The sequence below is a fragment of the Eptatretus burgeri genome, chromosome 8, assembly GCF_056783735.1.
Source record: "Eptatretus burgeri isolate ZD-2024b chromosome 8, Ebu_testis_v1, whole genome shotgun sequence".
In the NCBI taxonomy this organism is placed as follows: domain Eukaryota; kingdom Metazoa; phylum Chordata; class Myxini; order Myxiniformes; family Myxinidae; genus Eptatretus; species Eptatretus burgeri.
In genome coordinates this window covers 70,394,694-70,409,178 of record NC_140968.1, presented here as the reverse complement: position 1 = coordinate 70,409,178, position 14,485 = coordinate 70,394,694, and the positions used below count along the sequence as shown (strand labels likewise).

Here is a 14,485-nt window from a genome sequence, read left to right as displayed (position 1 = left end):
AGAATAAACCAAAGTATGCGATAAAATACAAAATGAAGATATTATACCAGAGAAAAAAACCCAATATGGACAAAAATAAATATAATAAACAAAAAACCCAGAATAGACGCAAAAAAAAAAAAAAATCCATTCGACTCATCGTGCCCGAGTTGAGTTGAACTTAATTTATCACTGTGCATACTTATCTTCGATATACCTCATCGAATTTAATATGCTCGAAAGAGTTTTTAAAATTCCCATTTGTAACATGACGCGACAGGTATAAATGATTACAAAAAGCATGGAAAAAGACCCTTGTACGCCGATATTATAAAAACCGTTTGTTATACACCGCCCAAAAAGATCGTGAATGAAATAAACATTCATTCGAATAAAATAATTATATTCACAAAAAAATAAAAGGTGTCAGATAAAACATTTAAATAAAATATTCATGACGGCATTAAGAACAAGCTCCGTAAATCGAACCAATGAACGTGGCGCTGTCTGTCCAATTGGCGGAGCAATCCCATTCATAATAATAAAATTCAATCAACGAGTTCATTCATTAATTCATATCAGGTCGTTCGTTTTGGAGAATTTCCGGACAACTATCTCCTTGTATTGATGCGGTAAGGACAGGTGTTGGTTGAACGGTGAGGGAGATGGCTATTATTAAGATACCAGCAGAAACCCCGTCACAGACGGATTCCGTTCATCCAACCACCCTCACCAGTCACCTCTACTCGAGGGACATGGACTGGACAGGGCGTGCTTGCCCCCGCCTACTCATCCCCTGCCCCTGCCCCATTCTACCCCCCCCCGCCTTCAATTTGCTTACCCCCGCCCAAAAATGTAATTGCCCCGCCCCGCCTCTTCACCCCCGCCCCCGTCTCGATTCCCCGCCCCGCTTGCCCCCGGGCCCCCGCCCCCCTGTCACCCCTCACTCAACCCCGCCGAATTCACCCCAGCCCCCGCCCACTCATCCTCCGCCCCATTTCCCCCCCTGTCTCCCGCTTTCAATTTGCTGACCTTTCCCCCGCCTCTTCACTCCCCGCCCCGTCCCTTCATCCCCCGCCCCGCCTCTTCACTCCCCGCCCCGTATCTTCATCACCCACCCTCGTCTCTTCACTCCCTGCAACGCCTCTTCACTCCTCGCCCCGTCTCTTCACCCCCGCCCCCGTCTCTTCACTCACCGCCCCGTCTCTTCACTCACCGCCCCGTCTCTTCACTCCCCGCCCCGTCTCTTCACCCCCGCCCCGTCTCTTCACCCCCGCCCCGTCTCTTCACCCCCGCCCCCGTCTCTTCACCCCCGCCCCGTCTCTTCACCCCCGCCCCGTCTCTTCACCCCCGCCCCGTCTCTTCACCCCCGCCCCCGTCTCTTCACCCCCGCCCCGTCTCTTCACCCCCGCCCCGTCTCTTCACCCCCGCCCCGTCTCTTCACCCCCCGCCCCGTCTCTTCACCCCCGCCCCGTCTCTTCACCCCCCGCCCCGTCTCTTCACCCCCGCCCCCGTCTCTTCACCCCCCGCCCCGTCTCTTCACCCCTCGCCCCGTCTCTTCACCCCTCGCCCCCGCCTCTTCACTCCTCGCCCCCAACTCTTCACTCCTCGCCCCCATCTCTTCACTCCTCACTCCCATCTCTTCACTCCTCGCCCCCGTCTCAACGAAAAGTGTTTATTCTGCTTCAGAGTTGAAAGTTGACTATTGCCACGATGTGCGATGCACTCTTACAGGTATGAAGTTTCTTTCAGTCCAGGTCACAGTACGGAGAAAAACGTGACGCGACCGCTAGGGGGAGCACAAAATTGGTCCTTCAGTGTTAATATATAGATTATTAAGATCCTTGGGTCTTGAGTTCAAGCCCCCTGTCTTTTTTCCTGTTGAATTAACACCTGGTGGGGTTGACTCAGCCTGTCATCCTTCTGAGGTCGGCGAAATGAGTACCAATCAGCTGACTGGGGAAATAACCATTCGGTGATTCAGGGTCACCTGCATCGTCATGGCGACCTGTCCAGGAATGCACTCCTTGCCAATGAAACTGCCTCGGCAGCCCTATGTGCCTGATGGCGCGAAAGGAATGGTATTGGTTCACGAAAAAATATTTTCACGAAAAAATAAGTGACCACTATATTCGTTATTGTTGTGTGTGTCTGTCTGTCTGTCTCTCTGTCTGTCTGTCTGTCTGTCTGTCTGTCCCGAGCATAGCTCCGTGGGTTTTGATCCGATCCTGACAAAATTTTGGTGGGAGGTTTATATCATGATCTAGTTGTGTTTTCCTGAAAATGAGCGTGGTGCGCCCATTATGGGCGGAGCCACGCCCAAAAAACGTGTTTTTAGGGGGTAGCCGATTTCAATTTGCATCTTCTCCGAGGGGGTTTGTCGAATCTGACAGGGGTTTCGGCATTTGGTTAGCCCAATGGCACCTGCATAGCCCCACGGAGCTCGATTTTTTTTTTTCATTTTCATCCCAAGGTCAAGGTCATAAGGTCACGAACTTAGAAAATTGCGAATTTTGACATAAAAAATTCTTCTCCGAGGGGTTTATCGAATCTGGCAGGGGTTTCGGTATTTGGTTAGCCCAATGGCACCTGCATAGCCCCACTGAGCTCGATTTTTCATTTTCGTCCCAAGGTCAAGGCCACAAGGTCACGAACTTCGAAAATTGCGAATTGTGTTTTTAGAGGGTAGCCAATTGCAATTTGCATCTTCTCTGAGGGGGTTTGTCGAATCTGGCAGGGGTTTCAGTATTTGGCTTGCCAAATGGCACCTGCATAGCCCCACGGAGCTCGATTTTTTTTTCATTTTTGTCCCAAGGTCAAGGTCACAAGGTCACGAACTTAGAAAATTGCGATTTTGACATAAAAAATCCATCTTCTCCGAGAGGTTTGTCGAATCTGGCAGTGGTTTTGGTATTTGTCTAGCCCAATGGCACCTGCATAGCCCCACTGAGCTCGATTTTTCATTTTCGTCCCAAGGTCAAGGTCACGAACCTAGAAAATTTCGAATTTTGACATAAAAATCATACGACCGCCCAAACTTTGAGAGCTGCTTGGATGACAATATTTTTTATGCATAATCTTGAGGTCATTCCCCACCTTAATTCTTGAAACCATTTTTCTCTATCCCGAACACCTTGCCCGTGGCGCCCCCTTCAAGTTTGTTTTTTACGCTGATTTCATCAAAGTATGGATAATCCTATGAGTGCGAAATGCCATATGGCCTATATGACGTTATATTGTTCCTGGAATGTTCCAGAGGAAGTTTTGCACTAAAGGTCATAATCCCTGACCTTTGACCTTTAAAGGTCACAAAGGCAAAATTTTCAAAGTTGTGGGAATCGAACCGGGTTTTCGACCTTCTTCGATGAACTAACTCCAATACGCAATTGCACGTATCCTGTTTCCTTATTTTAATGTCCACAACATTGTTTTGTGACCTTAAAAGGTTATGTAAAGGTCAAATTTTTAAAGTTGTTGAACAAAACCGGGTTTTCAACATTTTGAAGCTAATAACCTGCCACTCGTACCACATCATGTTGATCATTTTAATAACTTGGTCAAACATTATCACATTGTCTCATCCTTAACTTCTGAAACAATCTACATCGTCAAATACCGCTCGTGAACCATCGTCATCTTCAGACTTGTCATATTGTTACTCTCGTCTGAGGAAGAGGGTTAGGGTGAGGGTCCGTTTGTTTGTTATTGGTGAGTCGATTTTGGTATTCTGTCCATCTGTCTGTCTGTCGCCTACAGGTCACAATTTTAAACCGATCTTCACGAAACTTCACCACATGGTCGAGTTTGTCTTAAGGAAGAAGCACATTGTTTTTGAGGCCAAAAGGCCAACAAAGGCCAAAGTTCAACAACTTAAGTGAGATTTCTAAAATCCTCAATTTTCACATCCGATTGACTTCAAATTTGAAGAGGATTTATAGTTTAGGTCACTGAATTCAACCAGCCAATTGTTTTTGAGAGTAACATGGACCAAAAGGTCAACGACTAAGGTGGTGTTTCTAAAATCCTCAATTTCCTTCCGATTCACTTGAAATTTGAAGTGAATTTTCATATCAGGTCACTGAATTCAACCACCAATTATATTTGAGCATCACGTAGGCCGAATTTTTAAAATTGTCAATTTTCATCCCATTCACTTGAAATTTGAAGAGGATTTTCATATCAGGTCACTGAATTCAACCACCATTTATATTTGAGGACCACGTAGGCCGAATTTTTTTAATTGTCAATTTTCATCCGATTCACTTGAAATTTGAAGAGGATTTTCATAGCAGGTCTCTGAATTCAACCACCAATTATATTTGAGGACCACATGGGCCGAATTTTAAAAATTGTCAATTTTCATCCTCTCCACTTGAAATTTGAAGAGGATTTTCATGTCAGGTCACTGAATTCAACCACCAATTATATTTGAGGACCACGTAGGCCGAATTTTAAAAATTGTCAATTTTCATCCTCTCCACTTGAAATTTGAAGAGGATTTTCATGTCAGGTCACTGAATTCAACCACCAATTATATTTGAGGACCACATGGGCCGAATTTTTAAAATTGTCAATTTTCATCCGATTCACTTGAAATTTGAAGAGAATTTGCATATTTGGTCATTGAATTGAACCACCAATTATTTTGAGGTCAAATTTGTTTTATGGATTTTGCAAGTTTTGTGCTCTGCATGACGTCGTCTTGTTTGTTTGTCTGTTTGTTTATCCTCAAAGACCTTTAGTGTTTTTTTTTTTTCTCCGCAACCACTGATCGGATTTAGATGAAATTTTCACCATAGGAACAACGACTCATGCAGAGTTTTATTGATAATTGTGACGTCGTTGGTCACGTGGTGTGGCAGCCATGTTGGAAAAACTTTGGACCTCCATCTGCAACTGCACCAAGGAAAAAATTGAAACTTAGCACATTGCAAGTACTCGTGGGGAATGTGTGATTTTTTTATTAATGGCATGGGTACCTTTGTTATGATGTCAAAATTGCATCAATAAATTATAATTTATTATATAAATCAATACAATAAATTGCTTTGCATTTTGCAATAATTATTGCAAAATGCAAAGCGGGGGTTGCATCAAAGCGGGACGTCTTGGTACCCGGTCATTACTGCCAGCAGTTATAAAGTGGCAGTTCTTGTTATGTCTCTTAATTACATAACACACCAGCAAACAAACACCACACAAAACAAGTCCTGACGAAGGTCTACAATCTCTGATGGCTCTTTTTCTTGTTATTATTAATGCAATCCTGACTATAATTCACAGACCACTGTTTGTGGATTTGTTTGTTATGCTACTCCAACAGTTCTTGGCCATTTACATCCAGACTTGTTAAAGGTGATCAGTATGACCCCAATTAATGTATAGGGGTGTTTTTATCTTTGCCAGTGGTCTTGTGGAGGTGAGGGGTTGAGGGGTGAGGGATGAAAATTCTCTCTGTAAATGTGTCATGTAGCGCCACCTCCAGGTGGGGCCCTAGGGTATTACAAGTCTCCATTTACGGTACGGTATTCCTGTCCAGCCTGGTGTTGGCTTAGCGGCTGGGGCGGCTGGCTTATGACCCTAGGGTCCTGAGTTTGAGCCCCCTTGGCTGCTGAATTAACACCAGGTGGGGTTGACTCAGCCTGTAGTCCTTCCGAGATCAGCAAAATGAGTACTAGTGGACTGGTAGAGGGGCGCATCATCAGCGGCATAGCCGCGTTTCCAAGAAATGATAGCTACCCGGCAGTCAAGCTGCCATACGCAAGAACATAACAGATTCCTGTCCCTACGTTTTCCAGTGCAGTGAGGTGTTTTTAATGATAAACGGTCGGTATGTTTTTGCTTCATGCACGTAACGCAGGTTTTTGGGTTTTTTATTTTATTTTTTGCCAATACAGAGTTGTTTTTTCGGGGTTTTTTGCCTATACACTGCCCAAATAAAGTTATGTGTCGGAAGAACACGTTACATGCTTGGAACGATATTTCCCGGGAACGGGTACTCTGCTAGTATTTTATAACTGGCCAATGCATTGCCTCGTGTAGAGTAAAAATAGAAATATACTTTGTTTTCACAAATGTTCTAAATGAATCCTAAATAGTATGGCATTCTATTTGTCTCGTATAAACCCTAAGTGATCGTCGTTACATGGTGGAAGAATAACAGGTTAGGATTAAACAAATTTTAAATTCTGACGTCACTATAATCGGTGTTTTATTTTATTTTTTTCAATGTTGTGATGCTGGTGTACTACTATACTCTGTTACAGAACGTCGAAGCTCCGAGGGACTTCACAGTGCACACGCATTGATGAAACATCAGGCTGTAGGATTCTTGTTAATATTTGGAATGGGGGTAATTTGGTTTGGAAGAGGTAACTCCCTATAAGGCTGAGGGTCTGGGGGTGCCTCCATAGTGGTTCAGGTGCAGAGCCTGGATGTGGGGGCAAGGTTGAAGCCCCCCTCAAGCTCCTGCATTTTTGAGCAACTTGAAAGCATCAATTACACAATCATTACTGTTATCTGCATTTGGCGAAGTGGCAGATGGACGTGTCTGCCACAAGGATGCCAGTAATGGTCTCCCCTTTTGTCAGATTTCTGTAATTTCCCTGGAAGTTTTCTGTATGATGTTCAGCAAAAAGATTTCACCAGAAACAGCATGGTTGTTGTCAGACCCATCAGTGGAGGATGGACCCCACTGGAGTATAAATTGCACAAATTAGAGAGTTAATAGAACATGTTACCCTGCACAGTGTGTATGTACTTCAATTTAAATAAAATAAAGATTGTAAAAGGCATCTATATATAATTCTAGCTGTGTGTGTGTGTGTGTGTGTGTGTGTGTGTGTGTGTGTGTGTGTGTGTGTGTGTGTGTGTGTGTGTGTGTGTGTGTGTGTGTGTGTGTGTGTGTGTGTGTGTGACCGCTGTTTCTCGACAACTTTTTTTCGTTTCCACGTGTCAAAACGGTGTGGCCTTTGGAAGTGTTAAGGAATTCAGCTCTACTCAACATGCTTGCCAACGAAATACATCTCAATTTGGTGGTATGCTTTGCAAACTTTTTTTAAACTATTTTCAAACTAAAACAATTCGAACATCGAATACCTAATGACACTGTATTTTCAGGTCTCCTACAAATCCTACCCTGTCGCCTCACCGTGGCGTAGGAGTGGCAATGGTCAATGGCAGCGAATGTCATGGCTAGCAAAGACAGGGAGGTAAACTTGATTTTAATTTGGATTTTAATTAACTCTGTGTGTGTACGTATCACAGCAGTTGTTACTTCAATGAAAGCGATAATTCGTGGAACAGTGGCGGATCTAGAGAGGGGGTTGGGGGGGGTTGCAACCCCCCCCCCTTCAGCTGTTGAGTACCTCTCACTCAACCCCTCCATCCATTAACCATCCCTCCCTCCCTCAACCCTTACCTCCCTCAAACCCCCCCCACCTTCCTCCCTCTTCAATCCCCCACCCACTCGTATGGGATTCGCACTGTTGGTGCTCGCATGGGTATATTGCCACCCACCCACCTTGCCTCAAAGCCAAAAATGTCAACCCCCCCCCCCTTGCCTGAGACCTAGATCCGCCCCTGTGAAATGATGTGAACATTCCGTACGGGCACGCACTACTTCTGGATCGTGATGACTTACTGTATTCTAATAATTTCTCGATTTCTTATGCGCATTTATAGATAAACACAATGCCCCAATCCAGTCGTCATTTACGAGAGCGAAGGAACGGCCTGTGTGGTTGTTTGAAAGTTTTTTTTTCTGCACGTACGGCCACGCATGTACGGGCACGCGAGAGCGAAGGAGCGGCCTGTGTGGTTGTTTCTGGCACGCGGTTTGAAAGTTGTATTTTTTTTTGTATGTACAGGCACGCACGTACAGTCACGCACGTACGGCCACGCACGTACGGGCATGCGAGAGCGAAGGAACGGCCTGTGTGGTTCTTTCTGGCAAGCGGTTTTAAATTATATTTTTTTTTTGTTTTTTGCACGTACAGGCACGCACATACGGGCATGTGAGAACGAAGGAACGACCTGTGTGGTTGTTGTTTCTGGCACGCGGTTTGAAAGTTTTTTGTTTTTTTTTGGTTTGCATGTACGGCCACGCACCTATGGGCACGCACTAGTATCAATAAATTCTGGGTTTTACTGCCATTTTCCCCATGTCTATTACACCACCCTATCTAACATACCACATTAGTTATTTGTACCTATTGTATGTGTCCTTTACAAAGTCCTTAAAAAATAGTGTTTCCTGTTTGGAATGGTTTTCAATTTTATTTGACTGCCAGGCAGGTCGAGTAAAAAAGTTATCGCACGCCTCTCTGTGCATGTTTGATCGGACCGAATTCAGATACAAAGTACTCTTAAACGGGAGGTTTGTATTCCGATTCATGTTCAAAATGTTCCAAATGAATCCTGAATAGTATGGGATTTCACTTGTATCCTCTAAACTCCATTGATTGGAGTTAAATGGTGGAAGAATAACTGGATTAGATTTAAAACGAAGTTTTGCTTTATTTTTATCTGAATCTGCTTTATGGTTCATCGAGGACAGACGTGGCGGGGACCTGGTTCGCCTCTGATGTGAGGGCGGACATAGCGGGGACCTGGTTCACCTCTAGCACGATGGTGGAAGTGGTGGGGACCTGATTTGCCTCAAGCGTGAGGGTGGACATGGCTGGGGTCTGCTTCGCCTCGAGTGTGAGGACGGACATGGCTGGGGTCTGGTTTGCTGTGAGGGTAGATATGGTTGGGTACGGGTTCACTGTGAGGGTGGATGCGGCGTGGGCCTGAGTCGCCTTGAGCGTGAGGTCGGACGTGGCGGGGGAAACAGTCCAGCCACACCAATACACCAGTGGCACTTCCATATATGCACCATGTTTCTGAAATCATAAGACGCATACTACATCCAAGTTCAATTAACAACATTACCCACAAACCACAAGCATCCTTTTGAGGACAGCTGTCAAAACCTAATTACCACCTGAACAAATTTACAGAAAGAATGTCATCTATACCATACCAGGCAAAGACTGTGAAGCAAGGTATGTTGGCCAAACATGTAAACACTTAACCACATGGCTAACTGAATACCAACGTGCTGTGAGGCAACAAGACTCAACCACACACACACACACACACACACACACACACACACACACACACACACACACACACACACACACACACACACACACACACACACACACACACACACACACACACACACACACACACACACACACACACACTTTCATGGAATCAGCCCACCATCCTTGAAGGGTGAACCGTAAGATTATCGAGGCCTGGTATTCCTTCACTCAGATGGGTAGACCCAGATCTGAGTGGCTCAAAGCTTCAGGAAAGAGGAGCGGGCAGAGCCGGATTTATGTTTAACAGCCCGAGGACATTAGAGTAGTCGCGACCCTCCCCCCTACACCACTTAAAAAAATTATAAACATAGGGGCAATACCCTGGCTGCTCACCTGATAGCAGCTGGATAAAATAACCAGGGAACCACTGGTAGGCATGGATAACCGACAAAATATATAATGGCGAAGAAACTAAATGCCCATGGATTTATTTTTTTTTTTTTTAATGCTGTGAACAAAATTTGGTACATCATGGGTGATAAAGGTTGTGGTCAAGTTTCATCAGAAGTGTGTGTGGTTTCGGATACGAAAGCCAATACATATTTGGTGGGGGGGGGCACCCCTTCCTCGATCCCCTGAGGGCCCGATTATTTTATTGCCATGAACATTCTTTGGTATGTCATGGGTGTTGAAGCTTGTGGTCTAGTTTCATCAGAATTGCATGTTTAGTTTCTGAGGAGAAAGCAGATACATATTTTGGGGGCAAAATAGCAAATACATATCAGAAAGAAAGTGCCACCACTCCCGTTGAAAACCGCTTGTGTAATCTTATTGAAGACTTCTCTTTGGTCTGGAACCAGACATGGCTCATTCTCCTGTATGCATTATCAGCTCACCTGGAACATTGTTCCGGAGAGCTTATGGAATGGCGTGTTGTCCGTCCGTCATAAATACTTTTACTTATTCTCTGAAACTACACATAGGATTTCGATAAATCTTGACCACAACTTTTATCACCTGTGATGTACCAAAAATTTGTTCATGGCATGAAAAAAGAATCCATAGGTATTTACTTTCTTCTTCGTTCCATATTTTGTGGCTCATCCATGTGTGGAAGAATTCAGTTCTTCTCTTTCGGAGTCTGAAACCATTTATTAGCAGCACACATCAAATTACAAATAACAACAAACATGCGCATGGCAAAAAGGATAACAAGACGAGTAATAACCAACACGATCCTCTTTCAAGTTGGATATATATGTATATGTATATATATATTTATTGTTCCGGATCTGGAAACCATATGCATTCGAACATACAGATGTCCCACGAATCAGTTATTCCGTTAAGTACATGTGAGACGGGTCCCTTCCTTTTGTCTAGTGGGAGAATCAAAGGTGGGCGTTGCGATGTCCTTTTAGGTAGGTTATTAAATTTTTACATCAAAGCGACAATACCACTGAACAAGCGCTTCACTCGCCTAACCGGCGACTCGCTGTCCGAGGCAGAATCTCTGGCAGTTCCTTCTCGGCTTCCACAAACTTTGTAACTTCTTTTTGATAAGTATGGGCACGCGTGGAGTGGGGGCGGGGTTTTCCCCGGCAAGGCCGAAACCTCTGCCCAGAAAGGGCGGACCCATGGGAGCCCTGTGCAATCGGGGCAGACAGTGACGTCGGCTTCACCAAGGCCCCTCCCCGCCGAGGGAGGTCCATAAAATTACCGACACCGTCCTCAGCGAGGAGTTCTTTGGGAGTTCGGTGGAGAAGAGTTCTGTGGAGGAGAGTTCCTTGGGGTCGTTCGTCATCTTGGTTGTTGGGTTGCGCTGGAGTTCGGAGGGTTGCGAGGAGCGTTGCCGTGAGAGGGTCGTGGGATTCGTACAGTGCTCGCAGTGAAAGGCTTGGAGTTCGTGAAGCAACCCTGAGAGCGGAGAGCGTTGGGCCCTGATCTCCGCCTCGGACTCCACTCTACTCAACCCGGGCTCCTTCGCAGACACTGTCTCCACGACGCGTGTGGCCGTGAACCGAGCCGCATGACCATTAACAGGTGCTGCACCACGGAGCACCCCATTCCTCCAACGTGCAGGTACCCCGCCGAACCGCGACCCCAGCTCATCTCTCTCCCTGGCTGCGGGGGTCCAATAAAACATCTAGGTTTCTTATCATCTGAGTGCATGTCTGTGTTGTGCCGCCAGTCCATTAAGTACAATTGTTTCAGTGTTTGATCATTGTAAATTTCGCCTGCCTTGTATTCCGCGATAAGTCTTGCCCTGTGTCTTTTTTATTTGTAAATAAATTACCATTATTAGAAATGTTCCCAGTTCGTTTCCGTCCTTTCTTGCATTGGTCCAGCATGGTTCGGATCTGAGTTAGGCGCCTTTTTATACCCAATAATCTGTACATTCGAGCCGGCACGGCTTAGGCAGTTCCGTTCGACTGCACCCGAACCGGAATTGGTAGTCGGTAGTTGGAACTCTACCGCAGTTGGTAGAGTGACCCGGTTTGAGCAAGACGTGCAGGCATGGTTCCCCGGTAGTCGAAATCACGTAGTTAATTAGGTAAATTGGTTCGAGACAAAAAGACCCTACGCTACGCGGTTGAGATATTGGCGTTGATGGTCGGTTCAGCGACCCGCCGCCTGACGGAGTTATCCGGAGTGACTGCCGACAATTCTGGGGAGTCTGGTGGAGACGACGTAGCTTTCCCCACCTCGTGGTCCTTCTCGCCACTGACCCCCGGCCCACAACAATATATATATATATATATATATATATATATATATATATATATATATATATATATATATATATATATTACATGTATTTATATATTACATGTATTTATATATTTTATATATTTCGATGACATAAAGCACATAAGATTTGGTAAGATACCATTTTATCTCGCTTGTATATCATCTACATCACTATGGAGATCAAACGGCTGCAAAAGGAGATTAACACCTTATTCTATACTATTAAAAACAAAGGATAATGAAATTGAGAAAACATGAATATAATGAATTTTATTTCTTACACACATGCCTACCTGTTGTTCCCTGGTTATTAGGTCAGCTCACTGACCTAATAAAACCATTCGATGTCCTCAAGTCCGTCGTCTGTCTGTGTCTGTCCGTCCATCTGTCAACAATATTTATTTTTCTATCTCCTCCGAGACATCTCGGCCGATTGAGTTCTAACTTGACACGATGATAATACTCGTTGCTCTCTATAGATCGTCTGAGCCATTTTTCACATTTTCCCCTCGGGGTCAGGGTTACAGGGTCATCAAGTGCAAAATGACCGATTGGTCGAATGGCCTATAAGGAAGCATCAGGCGGCTATAACGCATAATGGGTTTCATTGGGATTATTAAGAAGATTTAATTCCACCAACTAGTTTTCTCGTTACCTCTGTCGTCTGGCCCTGTTTATTGGGCAACACGAGGTCCGCTGACTTCAACACGGCTTCGCTCGATCATTTTAAGTTCAATTTAAATTCTGTTTTCACTTTTCATCGTCGCTAAGGTTGATTAACACTCGGGTGCATCAAGTTTTGTGAAAATTGAATGTTTATATCCTCGGTCTGTGTGGAATGTATTACAGCGAAGAGTAGCTTCCATGGGCTTCCATCCGTTTCCATGCCATATAACGAGGCTGTCTTAAGTTGTAGTTTATTTCTGTTTTCACTTTTGGGACCTTCTGGTGTAGCTACACATTTAATGAAGATAATTTTCGTGCAAATCCGCTCAGAAACGCACTTCATGAGGAAAATGTATTCAATGAAAATAACCGTAACACTCTGGGAGGGACACCACATGCTTTCCGTTAACTGCTTCACCTCGTAACCTGTCCTCCTGAGGGACTGCTTATTCGTAGCGTCTGCGAGATTAATGTTTATATTTTCGATGGTTTGGGGATGTGTTCTACAAGTATCTGAAAGAATTCCGGTGAAAAACAGACGTTTAAAGATTTTGTTATAGAGAGCATTTCATCCGACGGAGAGCTGGCTGGTCACGTGACGGCGCACAGATGTGCAGGCAGCGAGTGATTGAGCTTCTCGGTGGTCTGAGGGTCCTTTTTAGTTGGGGTCCGGCTCTGTCGTGGATACAGCCATTAAATGCACACACTTGGAGTATTTATTCCACGGCCATAAACGCGGGTTTGAAAATTGTATAATGATGTTGGGAATGATTCCTAGAATATGGAGATTTTTGCTTCGAGCGGCCTCACGCGTTTATTTTAAATTCAATTTGAATTCTGTTTTCACTTTCCGTAGTCACTAAGGTTGATGAACACTTGGTTGCATCAAGTTTTGTATCCGAGCTGACCGTCAAACCCGCTCAGGTGTATTATCTTATCCAACCGTTTCCAGGTGAGCACCCATGGATATTGCCCCTATGTTTTCAGTTGAGTTCATTGTCATTGTGTCGTTGAGGGTCAGGAAGACCAAAAGTTGAGCTGGCCATCCAAACCTTTGATCTAGTCTTCAATGATAATGAGAGCTTGATTGAAGATGACATCACTGTAGTCCAGTTCCAGGTTCGGATTTTGCACTTGTGCGTGATGCAAAATGTCCTCTGCCAGATTGTCCTTGTGGTTGTCCCATAGTTGTTTAGGATTTGACATGGCACACATCTGCAACATGATGGCAAACAGGTTTCGCAGCATCCATGGTGATGGAGTTGCAGCTGACTCCTCCAATGTGCTGTTCCAGTGTGTATCATCCTCCAGGAGTCCTCTGAGCTGTGTAGAAGGATGATGAGAATTGTACCACCTGGAAGGAGATGGCAGGGCAGACCGAAGAGGCGATTGATGGAGTGATTGTGTGGAAGCGGACATGAAGGAGAAAGGTGTGGATAAAGAATGGGGATACGATGGACCCAAATGGTGGAGTAGGATCCGTGTCAGGGACCCCAATTGAAACTTGCTGTTGAAGATAGAAGAAGCAATCCCACCTCCACCCCACCCCCACTCCTTTCTCTCTCTCTCTCTCTCTCTCTCTCTCTCTCTCTCTCTCTCTCTCTCTCTCTCTCTCTCTCTCTCTCTCTCTCTCTCTCTCTCTCTCTCTCTCTCTCTCTCTCTCTCTCTCTCTCTCTCTCTGGTCGGAATCCAAGGTGCAGGCTGTGGGCGGAACAATCTTGATATGCTGCTCCCACAAGGGGAAATGTATTGGCCAAGCATTTGTACAATCTTGTTACAAATAGTGCTGTCCTGCAGACAAATCTTTTTCTAACATTTTGACATGAGGACGTGTTCTTTTGAGATAAGCACATTTGTGCGTTTGGTTTTGGGTTTCCTCCAATGGGTGGAGTCGTGGAGCCGTTCCTCTCTTTGAAATCCACAAGTGTAAGGAGTGGTGCACAGAACATGGCCACATCCCATCCCTATGTGATGTAAGAGTCACGGGATTCTCA

The 14,485-nt window shown here is 45.0% G+C and overlaps 1 protein-coding gene across 2 annotated transcripts in view; it reads left to right on the top strand.

Moving 5' to 3' along the window:
• Positions 1 to 7,139: 7,139 nt before the first annotated feature.
• LOC147021997 (uncharacterized) overlaps positions 7,140 to 14,485 on the top strand; it is a 34,208-nt gene continuing 26,862 nt past the window's right edge. Inside the window, exon 1 of one of the 2 annotated variants that reach the window (XM_085892511.1) lies at positions 7,140 to 7,190. The gene's annotated coding sequence lies outside the window, so the exon portion shown is untranslated. Of the gene's footprint in view, positions 7,191 to 13,770; positions 13,922 to 14,485 lie in introns of those variants that run through there. The other variant, XM_085892510.1, reaches the window with a different exon arrangement.